We start from the raw sequence: 15,629 nt of genomic DNA, 5'->3' as shown, positions 1-15,629 counted from the left end.
ATAATTTAGTAATAATTTTCATATAAAATATACAAACCAGAAAAATTATTGAATTAAAACCACTTATCTTAATTTTTAAGGAGCCCTGGTGGCACCATGGCTAAGCGCCTGGCTGCTAACTGAGTGATTGGTGGTTTGAACCCACTAGCTACTCCATGGGATTAAAATGCGGCCATCTGCTTCCATAAAGATTACAGCCTTGGAAACCTTATGGGGCAGTTCTACTTTGTCCTATAGGGTCATTATGAGTCGGAATCGACTCAATGTCAACAGGTTTGGTTTTTTGGATCTTAATTTTTGGTTTGGAAAAATTTTTGTTTGTTAAGAAGCCCAACTAATATTGGGTATTCTGCCATTGCTCGGAAGATTTCTGACGCACAGTTGAAGGACTGAGTTGCTGCTTGAGGGAGATTCCAGAATGTTTCAGGGAAATTCCCATGTTTTCAGCAGTGGTCACAGTGCTGGCATAGACATATTTAAGGAAAAGAACAATGATGGCCTGAGGGCAGAGGAGGAGACTGTAATAGGGATGAGTCACTCGACTACCATGGGAACCAGTCACTGGGCGAGCAGACAGGCCTGCCTGGAACAGTAGGAAAGATCAGCTGGATTGAACGTTGACCAGAAAAAGACTAGTCGCGGTGAACAAAGTACTCAGCGCTCCGAGTCACTTGGCAGGTTCAGCCACGGGCTACGGACTTTGGATGTTCTCTTCACTTTTCAGCATGGCGAAGCCTGCAGTTTCTAGGATTGCTCAAATCTACACTTCTGTGTCTGATCACTGGGCGCCACTGAGTTTCTCTGCCCTGTATTTATCGTTTCCTCTATTAAACAGCTGCTTTTGACAGTTGAAGAAAAGTTACAACCCAGCACACACACACACACACACACACACACACACATCAATACTTATCCTTACTATGGAGCCCTGGCAGTGCAGAGGTTAAGAGCTCGGCTGCTAACCGCAAGGTCAGCAGCTCAAATCCACCAGCCACTCCTTGGAAACCCTATGGGACAGTTCTACTCTGTCCTGTAGAGTCACTATGAGTCAGAATCAACTCGATGGCAATGGGTTTTTTTTAAAATCCTTACTGTGTGCTGTGAGCCCTGCTGTTTTCTGTCTCTTCCCTTCCCTCCCGTCCCCTCCCCTCCTCTTCTCTTCCTTTCCCTGTCTCCTTTCCTATTCTGTTTTACCCCATCCCATCCCACCTCATTTCTTCTTTTTTAATGCTGTCTGAGACTCACTAACTTGATTTCATGATCTACTAATAGATCTCAGGCTACAGTCTGGTGAACACTGATTTGGATGGAGTCAAAGGAAACCCACAGCCCACTGTGAAATGGAGGGGCAATTAAAACAGACAAACAAAAAGGCGAGCTTATTCCTCAGGGTAAAATGAGCCATGCTCGCTCCTACAGTGGGAGACCCTTTGCTGCTGCTGGCTGTTGGGGCCACCTGCAGGGCCACGTCTCCCCCTCTTGACCGTGGCGGCCGCCACTCCACTCCACAGTGGCCTGTGGTTTCTTCTGCCTCGGTCCCAGTCAGTGATTTCCAGACTGCAGCCCGGGATCTCTTAGTGCGTCATGAAATTAACTTAGTGAGTCTCAGACAGCATTGAAAAAGAAGAAATGAAGTAATAGAACAAGCAGAAAATAGCAGAGCATACGGCATGTAGTGAAGATAAGTATTACCCTGTTTCAAGCGTGTGTGTGTTGAAGGCGTGGCATGTTTGAGTATGTGAATGTGTCGTGTGGACAGTGTGTGGTTGAGGTGTGGGGTAGGTGGGGTATGTGTAGGCGGGGTGTGGTGTGTGATGTACTGTGGTGAGGATGTCGTGTGTGGTAAGTATGGTGTGTGTGTATGTGTGAGTATGTGGTATATGCATGCTGTGTGTGTGATAGTGGGTTGTAATCAGAGGTGGCTTTACCCTGAGGCTCTTGGACATGTCACGAGGAAAGACCGAAGTCTAGGAAAGGCCATCACGGTTGGTAAAGCAGGAGGTCAGCAAACACGAGGGGACCCTCGATGAGACTGACTGCCATGATAGTCGCAGCGATGGACTCCCACGCGCCGAGGATCATGAAGACGCTGTAACCGGGCCAAGTTTCATTCTGTGAGCATGCGGTAGCCCTAAGTTGGAGCCGACTCGGTGGCAGCTAAAACAAACCAAAAAACCCACCGCTGTCGAGTCGATTCCGACTCCTAGCGACCCTATAGGACAGAGTAGAGCTGCCCCATAGGGTCTCCCAGGAGCAGCTGGTGGACTCGAACTGCCGACCTTTTGGTTAACAGCCAAGCTCTTAACCACTGCGCCGTCAGGGCTCCCGCTAATGGTTACCCCTCCCCCCTTATTTCACTAGAACCAGAGACGTAACTAAGGTACCGCAGGTAGGGCGCGTGCCCTGGGTGCCGCTTGAGGAGGGGCACTGACGAGCAGTTTCTATGGGCCATTGCAGTTCCCATTGCCAGCTGTGAGAGATCATTCAGCCATTTAAAACTAATTGCCATAGGCTGCCATTTTCCATAGATAGGCCCCTGATTAGAATTGCCCCACCCCCACAGCCCGGAGAGGATGTGGAAAAGCCTGTCTGCCTCTGAACCCAGACTCCGGCTTCAGTCTCTTTGAAAAATTAAGTTATATACCTCTAAAGTCCTGGCAGTGTTTCCTTCTGTTGGACATGGGGTCGCTATGAGTCGGAACTGACTCGACGGCTCCTAACAACAACAACGAAGTCCTGATGGGGCCCTGGTGGCGCAGTGATTAAGAGCTGGGCTGCAAAGCAAAGGGTTGGCAGTTTGAATCCACCAGCAGCTCCTTGGAAACCCTATGAGGTGGTTCTACTCTGTCCTGTAGGGTCACTCTGAGTCAAATCGACTCGATGGCAACGGGTTTGTTTTGTTTTGAAGTCCTGACATACCCAGGAGGTAAAACACTCTTACCGTAATGCCAGTGTACACCGAACCCCACTGCAAGGCAAGAGCTGTTCTTTCCTGGACACATATCTACTATCCTGGTGATGGTAGTGGTATATTTTGCATAAAATCTATGAGACATGAATGCCTGAAGAAGTGATTCAATACTTTTCAAATGATACTTATTTGCAATCACCGGTTGTAGAATAAGACAGATGATGACTGTTTGAGTGCATTCATTCATCCTTAAGGCAGCTATTTGGACACAGGTCGACCACATATGCAGCCACCCCCGTCCGTCTGTCAGTGGAGGCTCGAGTGTTGCTGTAATGCTGAACAGACTCAGTGGAGCTTCCAAGCTAAGATGGACTAGGAAGAAAGGCCTGGAGATCTACTTCCAAAAATCAGCCAGTGAAAACCCTATGGATCATAACTATCTGCTCCCCAACCTATCATGCGGCTAGCTCAGGACCAGGCAGCATTTCCTTCCATTGTAACATGGGGTCGCTCGATAGCAGCTAACAACAACAATTGACCACATTTGAAGACTGCAGTTACCGATAGCGGGTCTAGGGATCAGTTAGTGTGACACCCCCTGGATAACTGACCTTGTCCCAGCTCCAAACCTCTGAGTCAGGGGCATATTGGACGTGGTTCCGTTGGCCTGCGGAGGCTAAGGGTGCTATACTCTATCATCCTCTGTAGTCAGACTGCTGTTGTCTAACTCTGGGATTGATGAGGCACACCCGGCCCAGGGAGGCAGCTCCAGCCAGCAGAACTGCCCCAGCCTGGGGTGTATGAAGTTGGGGTGAAGGGGACAAATCAGGAGGGAGGCTATGAGGCTGGGCTGAGAGCTCTGGAATGGCCCTTGCTTGGGTTTATCGTTTGCATCTCCCCACCTCGTGCCTCGGAAACCTGACACAGGCTTCTGCTGTTCCTGACCTCACCGACCTTCTTCTGTATCTTGAGATCCTAGCGGTGCCTGGAACTGGGCTTTCTACCCATCTGAGCACACGATTGACGAGTGCTGGTATGGTGGCGGGGCAAAGAGCTTTTAAACATTGGTTTCTCAGAATAGGAGTAAAAACAATGCAGGCTGTATAATTTTTTGAAAACAATGGAAAAAACATTTAAAAATATATGTACTGAAAAGTGGGCTTCGGGAATGGTTTCAGACAAAGATAGACAGGCCTAGAAAACAAAAAATAATGCACGTGAGGAGCGTGCTTCTTAGTTCAGTCATATATACGAGACCAAATGGGCAGCTCCTGTCCAAAAGCAGGACGAGAAGGCAGGAAGGGACAGGAACTGGGCAAACAGACACAGGGAACCCGGGGTGGGGCGTGCAGTCACGTGGTGGGGGTAGTAACCAATGTCACAAAACAATATGTGTATAAATTTTTGAATGAGAAATTAACTTGAGCTGTAAACTTTCACCTAAAGCACAGTTTTAATAAAAAAAGGGCCTTTAAAGGATAACAAAATTGAAGGTAAGGATGCCCATCTTGTTAGCGTCTGCGGCTCCTTTTCTGCTAGGGAATGGCTCCCTCTGCTGGAAATTATGATAAAAGCCAAACAAACTCATTGCTGTTGATTCTGACTCAGCTGACTTCCATAGGACAGAGTAGAACTGTCCCATAGGGTTTCCAAGGAGTGCCTGGTGGGTTCGAACTGATGACCTTTTGGTGAGCAGCTGAGCTCTTAACCCACCCACCGCCAGAGCTCTCGAAAGCCGAATGGTGCCCTGACATTCATGAACTTCATGTTTGGACAGTACAGGATAAGAACAGAGGACTTAGATGTTTCTTTAGAGTCCTTTGCCTGTAATCGAGAATCCCTGTGTGTTGCAAACAGTTAACGTGCTCGGCTGCTAACCGAAAGGTGGGAGTTTTGAGTACGCTCAGGGGCACCTTGGAAGAAAAGCCTGGCGGTTCTCTTCTGAACAATCAGCCGTTGAAAACCCGATAGATCACACTTCTACTCTGACACGCAGGGATCTCAGTAAGTTGAAGTTGACTCAGTAGCAGCTTCTTTTTTTTTTTTTTTTCCAGCTGTAATCAGGGTTGATACTTAAAATATTTAGCAACTGGCAGACTTCCTACTGGGTCAGGCATTAGCTCTTTGGATGCTGGACTGTGAGGAGGTGGTGAGGAGCCTCCTGTGGGAGGGCTGAGTGGCAGGGGCAGTGTGGGGAGGACACAGCAGGGGTGGGAGTGGAGGCGGGGAGGGTGTTCGGGACAGTGCTGTGTCCCAATCCGGGAAGACCAACTAATATGGAAGGTACAAACATACCTCGGCATACAATTGAAGATCAGCGGGCCTGTAATCATACAAAAATAATTTTTTGATGCCTTTTTTACAAAACTACAAATCTTTAACTTTTTGGATTGCTCCTAGAAATAATCCACGAGCAAATACGCTTGTTCAACACACAGTCCTTGTCAGATGGATTAACGCTGTCATCTTGCTCTCCTCCTGGCTGGTTGCCTTGTGTTCTCAAGCCCGTGAACAAGACAAGTCCCGAGATTGTGTTTGGTGCGCTACAGCTAGAATGTTAAACTTCATTCCAGGGTTTTGAAGCAGTTCGTTCTGGTTCGAACCCCTGCTGAGAATTTGCATTCCTACTGAGTTCCCAGGAACTTATGCGTAAGAGTCACCTGGGGATCTTGCTAAAATGGAGATTCTGGTTCAGTGTATCTGGGGTGGAAATGCAAACCCTTGGCAGGGGTTCTTCCAGGTCAAAGCCCTGCCTTGTACCATTGTTAGCCACGTGCCTCTGCTGTGAAACACTAACAGCCCACAGTGCTGTTCCAAGAAGCTATCGCGAGAATGGAAAAATCAGCCTCCACTGCCGCCAATGACCGCCCTGACCGGGAACACAACAGAGCAGGAGAAAAGTGTAGAACAGAACTCAAATTCAAGTAAGAAGACCAGACTTAATGGTCTGACAGAGACCAGAGGAAGCCCCCAAGCCATGGCCCCTGGACGCACTGTTAAGCCAGAACGGAAACCATTCCCGAAGCCAACTCTTCAGACAAAGATTAGACAGGACTATAAAACAAAAAATACTACACGTGAGGAATGTGCTTCTTAGTTCAAAAAGAAAAAAAAATCAGCCCTTAGAATAATGCTTGACACATAGTAGGTGCCCAATAAACGCTTTTTGAGTAAGTGGTTGGTGAGTGGACGCCAGGAAATGAAGGCACAGGCCGTCCTGGGTTCCAAACATGGGCAGTCACTCGACTGTTCTCAGTTGCTGTCATAAAATGAGGATTCTCCTTGCGCTGTGCAGTCAGGGACGATGACAGCACACTTCTGTAAAGTGCACAGAGCACCCTTTTCGGGACACAAATGAGAGAAGGGCTCAAGCACAGAAGAGGCTAGCCCCTCCGGCCTCAGTGTCCACAACCCAGTTCCGTAATAATAATAATAATAATAACAATCAGTTGCTATTGAGTTGACTCCGACTCATGGTGACCCCACATGTGCTGGAATAGAACAGTGCTCCACAGGGTTTTCAATGGCTGACCTTTTGGAAGTAGATCGCCAGGCCTTTCTTTCGAGGTGCCTCTGAGTACTCAAACCTTCCACCTTTTCGATTAGCAGCTGAGCATGCTGTTTACACCACCCAGTGATTTCCGTCTGATAAGAAAACAAACAAACCCACCGCCATCAAGTTGATTCCGACTCATAGCGACCCCATAGGGTTTCCAAGGCTGTAAATCTCTATGGAAGCAGACTGTCACATATTTCTCCTGCAGAGCCACTGGTGGTTTCAAACCACCGACCTTTTGGTTAGCAGTCGATCGCTTTAAACACTGTGCCACCAGGGCTTCTTAGTCTGATAATAGGGCCCAACATTTGAAATAGGGACTGTTCTGGCACATCTAGGGTGGCTGGAGGGGAAAGAGTGTGGTCACATCATTCCTTTTAGACGGCGAAGGTAGCTTCCACTTACTCCTAACGTACTCGAGAAACGTTTATGGGGTGCCTCCCATGTGCACTAGTGGCGCAGTGGCTAAGAGCTCATCTGTGTCCCGAAAAGGGTGCTCTGTGCACTTTACAGAAGTGTGCTGTCATCGTCCCTGACTGCACAGCGCAAGGAGAATCCTCGTTTTATGACAGCAACTGAGAACAGTCGAGTGACTGCCCATGTTTGGAACCCAGGACGGCCTGTGCCCTCATTTCTTGGCGTCCACTCACCAACCACTTACTCAAAAAGCGTTTATTGGGCACCTACTATGTGTCAAGCATTATTCTAAGGGCTGATTTTTTTTTTTCTTTTTGAACTAAGAAGCACATTCCTCACGTGTAGTATTTTTTGTTTTATAGTCCTGTCTAATCTTTGTCTGAAGAGTTGGCTTCGGGAATGGTTTCAGTTCTGGGTTAACAGTGCTTCCGGGGGCCATGGCTTCGGGGCTTCCTCTGGTCTCTGTCAGACCATTAAGTCTGGTCTTTCTACTTGAATTTGAGTTCTGTTCTACACTTTTCTCCTGCTCTGTTGTGTTCCCGGCAGAAGTTGGGCAGGCCGAATCCACCAGCCACTCCTTGGAAACCCTGTGGGGCAGTTGTACCCTGTCCTATAGGGTCGCTATGGGTCGGAATCGACTCAATGGCAACAGGTCTGGTTTCCGTGTGCACGGGACATACGAGGGTTACATCAGGAACATGAGGAAGACAGACTCTGCTTGCGGAGACACAATTTCACAAGTGCTTGTAATTGTGATGGGTGTACTTAGGGAGAAGCATGAGGTAATAGGGCAGTATGAGAGTGGGAATCAGAGCCACCTCCAGGTGTGAGGGGCCGGGAACGTTTACCTGAGACGGTCAGTGTTACAGGTTGAATTGTGTCTCCCAAAAGAGCTGCTGAAGTCCTAAGCCTGGGGACCTGTGAATGTGACCTTATCTGGAAATACAGGCAGTCCCCAGATTATGAACGCGTCCCGTTCCTAAACCTACCTTTAAGTTGAATTTGTAAGTCGGAACAGTTAAGTACAATCGTATCTAACGTCAGTGAGTCAAATGTTTGTCTTAGTATATAGTATATACTGTACCTTTCCATGCATAAAAGACATTAAAGAAACACTTCCAGATACCCTTAACAACTTTAACATAATAATGCAGTAATAATGATAATGTTTTGATGCGTGCTGCAAAGCCTGTTTGCTATTATGAACCATTGTCTCCACAGTCGAAGAGATACCTACAGGGCAAACGTCACCCAAAATACACAGAAGATTCTGTTCTGTAAAATCTTTGAGCCCAATTAGATACTTTATTGTAGACTCTGAACTAAAAAATCTATGCTGTACCAGCAGCTGCATTTTTGCTGGGGTTTTGAACTCTCCTCAGCAGAGGCAGGGAGGGTTGGGGGTGTGGGTAGGACGGTACTGGGACCAGGCAGATCATTCCCCCATCACCTCCTCAACAGACCTGTCATGCACAGCACCAACTGTGAGGCCCCAGCCTCGGGGTGCAAGGGAGCAAATGCCCCTCAGGATGTGCTAAGAGCGAGCCCCGCCCAAGGGTTGGGAAGAGAACACTTAGGGAAAGCCAAGTCCAAGTTCTCCCCGCCCCCCGAAACCTGATGGACAAACAGAGGTCAGGAATCTAAGACGGCCCTCCCCACCAGCCACCAAAAGGCCGAGAACCGCTGCAACAGTGAAATCCCGCACGTGTAAGGAGGGGAAGCAGAAGCCCAGGCAGGCGCTGCGAGGGCCCGGCGGGATGGGGTGAGGGACCCGGCGAGATGGCGCACTGACCCCTTGTACTCAGGGCACACAGAGCGGGCACCCTCGTCCCGCCTGCCGGCCGCCACCACCTGCAGGCCCGCCGTGCGGAGCGGAGCGCCGGTGCTTGGGGCGCGGGGACGGTGGGCCGCCCTTTCCGAGCTCCCGGGGAGACGGGTGCATGTGGGCTGGGCTGGCTGCTGGGGGCCGTGGCCGGGCGCACCGGGTCGCAGGGGCCTGCCCGCTGCCTGCACACGCGGGGAAGCGCCGCCCGTGGTGGAGCCCGGCCCGACCCCGAGTCAGTTTCCTCCTGAAAGGCTTTGCCGGGCTGGCTCAACTACGGCTCATAGCTAAGGCGGACGTTGCTAGCCCGGGGACTGCCTGTAAGGTCTCTGCAGAAGTAACCAAGGTAAAATGAGGTCATCCTGGATTCGGATGGGCTCTGAAGCCCATGTGACTGGCGTCCTCGTGAGAAGGGAAGACTTACAGACGCACAGGGAGAGCGCCACCCGACGGTGGAGGCAGAGATGGCAGTGATGCGTCTGCAAGGCAAGGAACGCCCAGCGTCGCCGCCAACAGCAGAAGCCAAGAGAAGTCAGGGAAGAGATTCGCCCCTAGGGCCTTCAGCGAGAGCACCGCCCTGCCGACACCTCGACTTCTAGCCTTCAGAGCTGTGAGAGAATGCGTTTCCGTCGTTTTAAGTCCCTCGGTTTGTTGTAACTGTCACAGCAGTCACGGGAAATGAGCACAGTCACCTTTAAGGTGGGATAGGAAGGAGGAATCGGGGAGTGGTGCAGGGGAGCGTTTCTGGAAGGCAAGCAGTATCAGGAGCAGGGGTGGATGGGGTGGCAGGGGTGGACGGGGTGGCAGGGGTGGACGGGGTGGCACGGTGGGGGCTGAAATCCAGTGGGAGCTGTGGGTTTTCTCCAATTGCCCCTAAAGCGCTTTCTGCTTGCCAGGGCCCACACCTGCGGCCACCTGCCCAGAGAGTATGTTGTTAGGTGCCGTCCAGTTAGTTCTAACTCACAGCAACCCCGTGTATGACAGAATGAAACCCTGCGCCGTCCAGCGCCATCCTCACCGTCATTGCTCTTCTTGAGCCCACTGTTGCCGCCGCTGGGTCAGTTCATCTCATGAAGGGTCTTCCTCGCTTTCGCTGACCCTCTACTTTACCAAGCATAATGTCCTTCTCCAGGGACTGGTCAGAGGGTCTGTCTTTTCTTAATTTCCACAAAGGGGCCTTGTGGGCTGGAGGGTCCTGAGGCCTAGCTCATTAGAGGAAGTGGAAGTACTCAGATCATGAGTTAAAACCTCCGCATAGTTCGCAACTGCTCATCACAGATTACTGTCCTCATCGTGACCTGTACTGGTAGCTCTGCGCAGGGCAAACACTGTCTACCCGTTCCTGCAGGGCAGACGATTTGCCTGACTTTGCCCCTCCCACCGCCTGCATGAACGTTTGCCCCTCTGCACACAACCGAATGCCTGACCGGCTTACAATCCACTAGACTTGGAGCCCTGGTGGCGCAGTGGTTAAGCACTCGGCTGCTCACCAAAAGGTCGGCAGTTTGAATGCACCAGGCGCTCCTTGGAAACCCTGTGGGGCAGTTCTACTCTGTCCTATAGGGTCGCTCTGAGTTGGAGTTGACTCCATGGCAATGGGTTTTTTTTTAAGAATCACCTAAGGTCTTGGTCTGTTGTGGTCATTGCCCCATGCTCAGTGTATGGCACATAGTAGGTGTGCAGTAATCTGTGTGGTTGAATGGATCTCTTTTCAAAGATACGGGGGATTTCTCTCTTGGAACCCCTCTTACTCTGGCTGAATCCGGTTCTCACAGTAACACCCATTTGGCACCCACTTCTGGACACCCTGCCTTAACTCTCAAAGGTGCTGCATACTGACAATCTCTAGCACCCCACCCTCTGGAGCAACACCAGGCCTCCAGACCCCACCAAGAGCAAAGGAAAACAGCCCCGGAAAGCAGTGCACTGAGGACCACACTGCAGAAGCAACCCTCAGTACCCCTCCCAGCTCATTAACTCTTATTTTACACGCAGTGATAATGGTTTTGATTTTCTGTGTTCCAGCCTCCTGCAGATTGGAAACTGTAAAGGAGGAGGCATGGTTAATTGAGGGTGGGGTATAAAGAAGGTGTTAAAGGTTAAATTGTGTCCGCTCCAAAAATATGTATTAGAATCCTAACCTCTGTACGTGTGAATGTAATCCCATTTGAGAATAGGGTTTTCTTTGTTATGTTAATGGGCTGTATCTGTGTAGGGGGTGTCTTAAACCAATCACTGCTGAGATATAAAAGGAGCAGATCTGGCGCAAAAGAACTCAGCGGGGGGCTGAGGGGGCGGACAGACAGATGGACACTCTCTGAAGACAAAGGAGGCAGATCAGTCTACAAGCCCAGCAACTCCAAGAGCGGCTGGCTAGAGAAGCTGAGACAAGGGCCTTCCCTCAGAGCCAATAGAAAGAGCCTTCCCCTCGAGCCAGCACCCTGAGTTTGGACTTACAGTCTCCTAAACCGTGAGGAAATAAATTTTTGTTTGTTAAAGGCACCCACTTGTGGTATTTCTGTCTCAGCAGCACTAGGTAACTCAGACAAGGAAGGGTGGAGGCTAGGATGGTTAGAAACCTGGACATTATGGACAAATGGCAATGGATTGCTAACCCACCATCAACCTTACCATCGGAGCTGGAGAAGGGTCTTACCGGGTTCGGGTCAGGGCGGCCTCTGCCGCTGCTGTGAGGGCTCGCCGACAGTCCTCTTTCAGAGATGCACGTGTGTGGCTGATTCTGCTTTTCTGCCAAGTTCACCGTCGGTGGTTGCCTCTGACCGGCAGCCCTGAGCCAAGCCGCCTCGCTTCCCTTCGTCCTTCTCAGCGTTCTGAGCCACCCACGGAACTGACATTGCCGGCTGTGGGCACATGCAGAAACCCGGACAACACCCAGCCAGCGTTTCATTCTCAGCTTCGAAAGAGCTCTGATTCCCTGATCCCTCAACCCTGAGTCGTGTAATTTCCACTGAATTGCCTAAGATGTTTAACTTTGCACAATATTTTATTATCTTTTCTTTGTCTAGCATCTGCCTTGTGGTTTAGATTTCACATCTTAACTTCTTCTTCCCCAAAGGGACAACACAGTACTGGTGTCCATTCCGTCTGGGGCTTTTCCTCCTTCCACCTTCATCTAAAGTTCACTGGCTTTTCTCCTGCCACCTTCTCAGCCAGTCTCCCCCTCGGGCTCTGCCCTGGAATAACTCAGCTGTGGTCTCAAATATGTGCCATCACTTCAGCTTGCATACTTCCTGCTTTCTGCATGTGGACCATACTTTTTCCCTCCCTACGGCACCAAAACAGCTGCTATTGAGTCAACTCCAACTCATGGTGGCCCCATGTGAGTCGGAGTGGAACTATGCTCCATGGGGTTCTCAGTGGCCGATTTTTCAGAAGTAGATCACCAGGGCTTTCTTCCGAGCCACCTCTGGGTGAACTCAAACATCCAACCTTTTGGTTAGCAGCTGAGCACTTAACCACTCGCACCCCCCAGGGACTCTTAGAAACAGTGATACAGTAAAACTTTCAAGAGCTGGAACTTGATGGGACTGCCTTGTTTTTCTGGGTCTTGCAAGTTTTCCACCTTTGACGGGGTGCTTACCACTTTCCTACCGCTCTCTGCTAAGAATCCTGCCTGATAAACACGCAGTGAGTCTTCCTTCTCTGACAGGTGTCTGCCTTACACAGGTTCCGGCTTTCACGTGTTTTACTGTACTTAGAAACAAATTACCGTAACACGGCCTTCACCGCTTCTCACCCATCCATGGCTTAGGGAGCTCAGCTGGCAAAGCTTGAGCCACGTGTACACATCACACATCAAAGGAATAAGCTGAATTCCTGAGCTGCCTTTGCTTCCAAACGCAGATTGCAATCGGCAGGTCAGCACTGTGCAGTCAAGCTCGGGAAAGGGGGCAGTGGCTGTCTCCTCTCGATCCATTGTGGTTCCTCCTTGCCCCAGAGGACTGTGGGAATAAGTGACTGCAGTGTCAAGCATGGGTCCTAGATCCCAGAGGCCATTTCTTAGCCTCTCTCAATTTCCTCATGTTGAAAAATGGGCGTATTAATTCCTACAGTGCAGGGCTGTTGTGGAGATCCAATGAAGTAATTTTGAGAGAGCCCTGAGCAATGCGCTGGCATCAAATGGTTGGCTAATAAATTTCTGCTGGGGGAAAACTGGTATTTCCTCAAGAGCCTGCTGTGCAATTTTTCTGATTAAAAGTATGCCAGAGGTGTCGCCAGCCAAGTGAGTGTCCACCTACAACAAAGGCAGGTGGAACCTGTCTTAAATGGAGAGTAGGAAGAAAGGCTTGTCCCTCTTCTTCCGAAAACCAGGCAGTGGAAACCCGACGGAGCACAAGGGTCCGATCTGCCAGTGATCATGGGGATGGCACGGGACCAGGCAGTGTTTCCTTCTGCTGTGCTTGGGGTCACCGTGAGTCGGGGGCCGACTGGACGGCAGCGAACGCCAGCAAAGGAGAGGTGCGTCTGTTATCTCACATGCTTCAGCGTATCCAGTGTGGCCCCTTCCCTGCCCTGCAGGGCTCCACGAGGAATTGTTGGGCGGGTGAATTGGGTTAGCTGGGGGCTGGGATAATTAGGCCAAGGTCATGCATTCTGTCCCCTGTGGGCCAGTTAGCTCAGCTTGGCTCCACGTGCACACGCATTGATCTTAACCCAGCTGGCAGACCCACAAGTGCCAGACCGCGCCGCAAAAGGCGCCAAGGGGAAGTGTTTCTGGGGTTCCGGCAGATGTCTCCCTTTCTGCTGGAGAAGCAACTCCATGGACTGAGCGGTTATGGTCGTTACGCCTGAAGGCGGCGCTGTTTCACAAGGAGCAAGGCGTGTGGCCGCTGCTTTTGGAAGCTGTGTGAAATGATAGCAGCAGGGTGGGAGAGATCTGTGAGGTTCTCTGGTTCAGTCCTCTCACTTTACAGGAAGAAAACTGGGACCCAGAGATATAGCACTTGCCCAAAGGCACGCCACAGATTCATGACGGAGGCGAGGCTAGACACGGTCTCCCCAATCATAATCTTTTCCAGTTTTTACTACACTAAGGGTTTCCTGGATTCGACATACGTCAGAAGCGACTTAGGATGGAGTCGTCAGAACGGAACCCCATCGTAAGTCGGGGGCTACCTGTCGTATGTTCCATGCAATATTTATGACATAGTAAAACAGTATTCATTTTTTATCTGAAATTCAAATTTAACTGAAGTTCTGGATCGACTTATCCCCCTCCCCACAAAAAAAAGATATGTGGAAGCTTTAATCCCTGCACCATGAATGGGACCCTGTTTGGGGAAATAGGGTTTTCTTTGCAGATGTTATCAGTTAAGTTAAACGAGGGCATACTAGATTAGGGTGGGTCCTAACCCTGAACCCTTTTAGTGGCGTCTGATAAGGAGATGCAGGGGGAAGACATGTCATGGGATGCTGGAGGCAGATGCATTTATAAGCAGCAAAGCCACCAGAAGCTAGGAGACCCACAGAAGGAATCCACACGGTGGGGCTCGCCGCCTCCCGAACTGTGAGACCGTAAGTCCCTGTTCCTTAAGACCGCCCACGTTGTGCTCTTTTGTTATGCAGTGCTGGGGAATGAAGAGACTCGGTGTCCTGTATTTTATCTGGCGACCCTCTATGTCCTGTATTTTATCTGGCGACCCTCCATGTGGCCGTGGCCGCTGCACCAGACCATGACCGGAGAGATGGCATTTTCTTCAGAAATGTCATTTCCCTTCTCTGTCCGTCAACCTTTGCCTAGTGCCCCAGGCCCTGGGCAGGGGCATCAGGAGGCAGTGACCATTTGTGGCCTTGTTGTGTTTTCCCCAACAGGTGATGGCTGATTTGGGATGGCAGATGATGGCAGGTCCTTGGGACCTGCCTTGTGTAGTCAGATAAGCATTTTCTGAACTAAACACCCCTCCCAAGTCTTTTAGTGAATAAAACGCTGCTTAGACTACTTCCGGAGCCCTGGCGGAGCAGTGGTTAAGAGCTCCGGCTGCTAACCAAAAGGTTGGCAGTTCAAATCCACCAGCTGCTCCTTGGAAACCGCATGGAGCAGTTCTACTCTGTCCTGTAGGGTTGCTATGAGTCTTCCAGGAATACACTGCATTGTGAATGGATCGCCCAGTGGAAAAGAAGATGCTAGCCATTCCCTTGACACTCTAATCCACTTGGGAGACACTCATGATTTGTTTTGCAGACCCACACGATACGGTACAGCATTTGCAGATTTCCAAGTGCGGGTTTTGATGAGGAGTGTAGGGGGCCTTCCCACCTCTTCTCAGTAGAAGCTATGTGGGAATGTGTGTGTGTCTATGCCCAGAATCACGCCATTAACCTTTCAAATTTAAATAAGGGGAAATCTTGCTTCTCTTCTTTTTTTTTTTTAATATATCTCTTGGCAAAGATGTGGCTATTGAATTCACAACAGCCTTATTCACTATGTTACTATTTGATAATTGAACCGCTTGCCCTTGGGTCACCTCTGACTCATGGCGACTCCATATGTATTGGAGTAGAACTCTGCTCCATAGGGTTCTCAACGACCAATTTGTCAGAAGATCTCCAGGCCTGTCTTTTGAGGAACCTCTGGGTGGACTTGAACTTCCAACCTTTTAGTTAGTAGCCGAGTGCTTAACATTTGCGTAATCCAGGGACTCTGCCATTCAAGAATTACCTCTTGCAATGCTCAAGCTAGAGTTCACAGCTTTTGTGTTTTCTAATTAGGGGGAATGGTGATTGTAAAATAACCCATCTGATTTGGCCAAGATTTGTCAGTTTGCAGTCTTCTCTCTTGTGTTTACAAACACCGGTGATCACAAGTTAAAAAAAAAAAAATGACATACAACACAGCAAACTATAGTTGCATTGCATAGTAACAAGACGCTGTCATGGAGGTTACAGCAGCTGTTAGGGACAGA

General features: G+C 49.8%; 1 protein-coding gene across 1 annotated transcript in view; it reads right to left on the bottom strand.

Moving 5' to 3' along the window:
- IFNAR2 (interferon alpha and beta receptor subunit 2) overlaps positions 1 to 11,677 on the bottom strand; it is a 76,064-nt gene extending 64,387 nt beyond the window's left edge. The window contains exon 1 of the mRNA XM_023741308.1: positions 11,363 to 11,677. The gene's annotated coding sequence lies outside the window, so the exon portion shown is untranslated. The remainder of the gene's footprint in view (positions 1 to 11,362) is intronic.
- Between the last annotated feature and the right edge of the window lie 3,952 nt (positions 11,678 to 15,629).

Source organism: Trichechus manatus, unplaced genomic scaffold (assembly GCF_000243295.1).
Source record: "Trichechus manatus latirostris isolate Lorelei unplaced genomic scaffold, TriManLat1.0 scaffold00177, whole genome shotgun sequence".
In the NCBI taxonomy this organism is placed as follows: Eukaryota; Metazoa; Chordata; class Mammalia; order Sirenia; family Trichechidae; genus Trichechus; species Trichechus manatus.
This window is presented reverse-complemented; position numbering and strand designations above follow the sequence as displayed.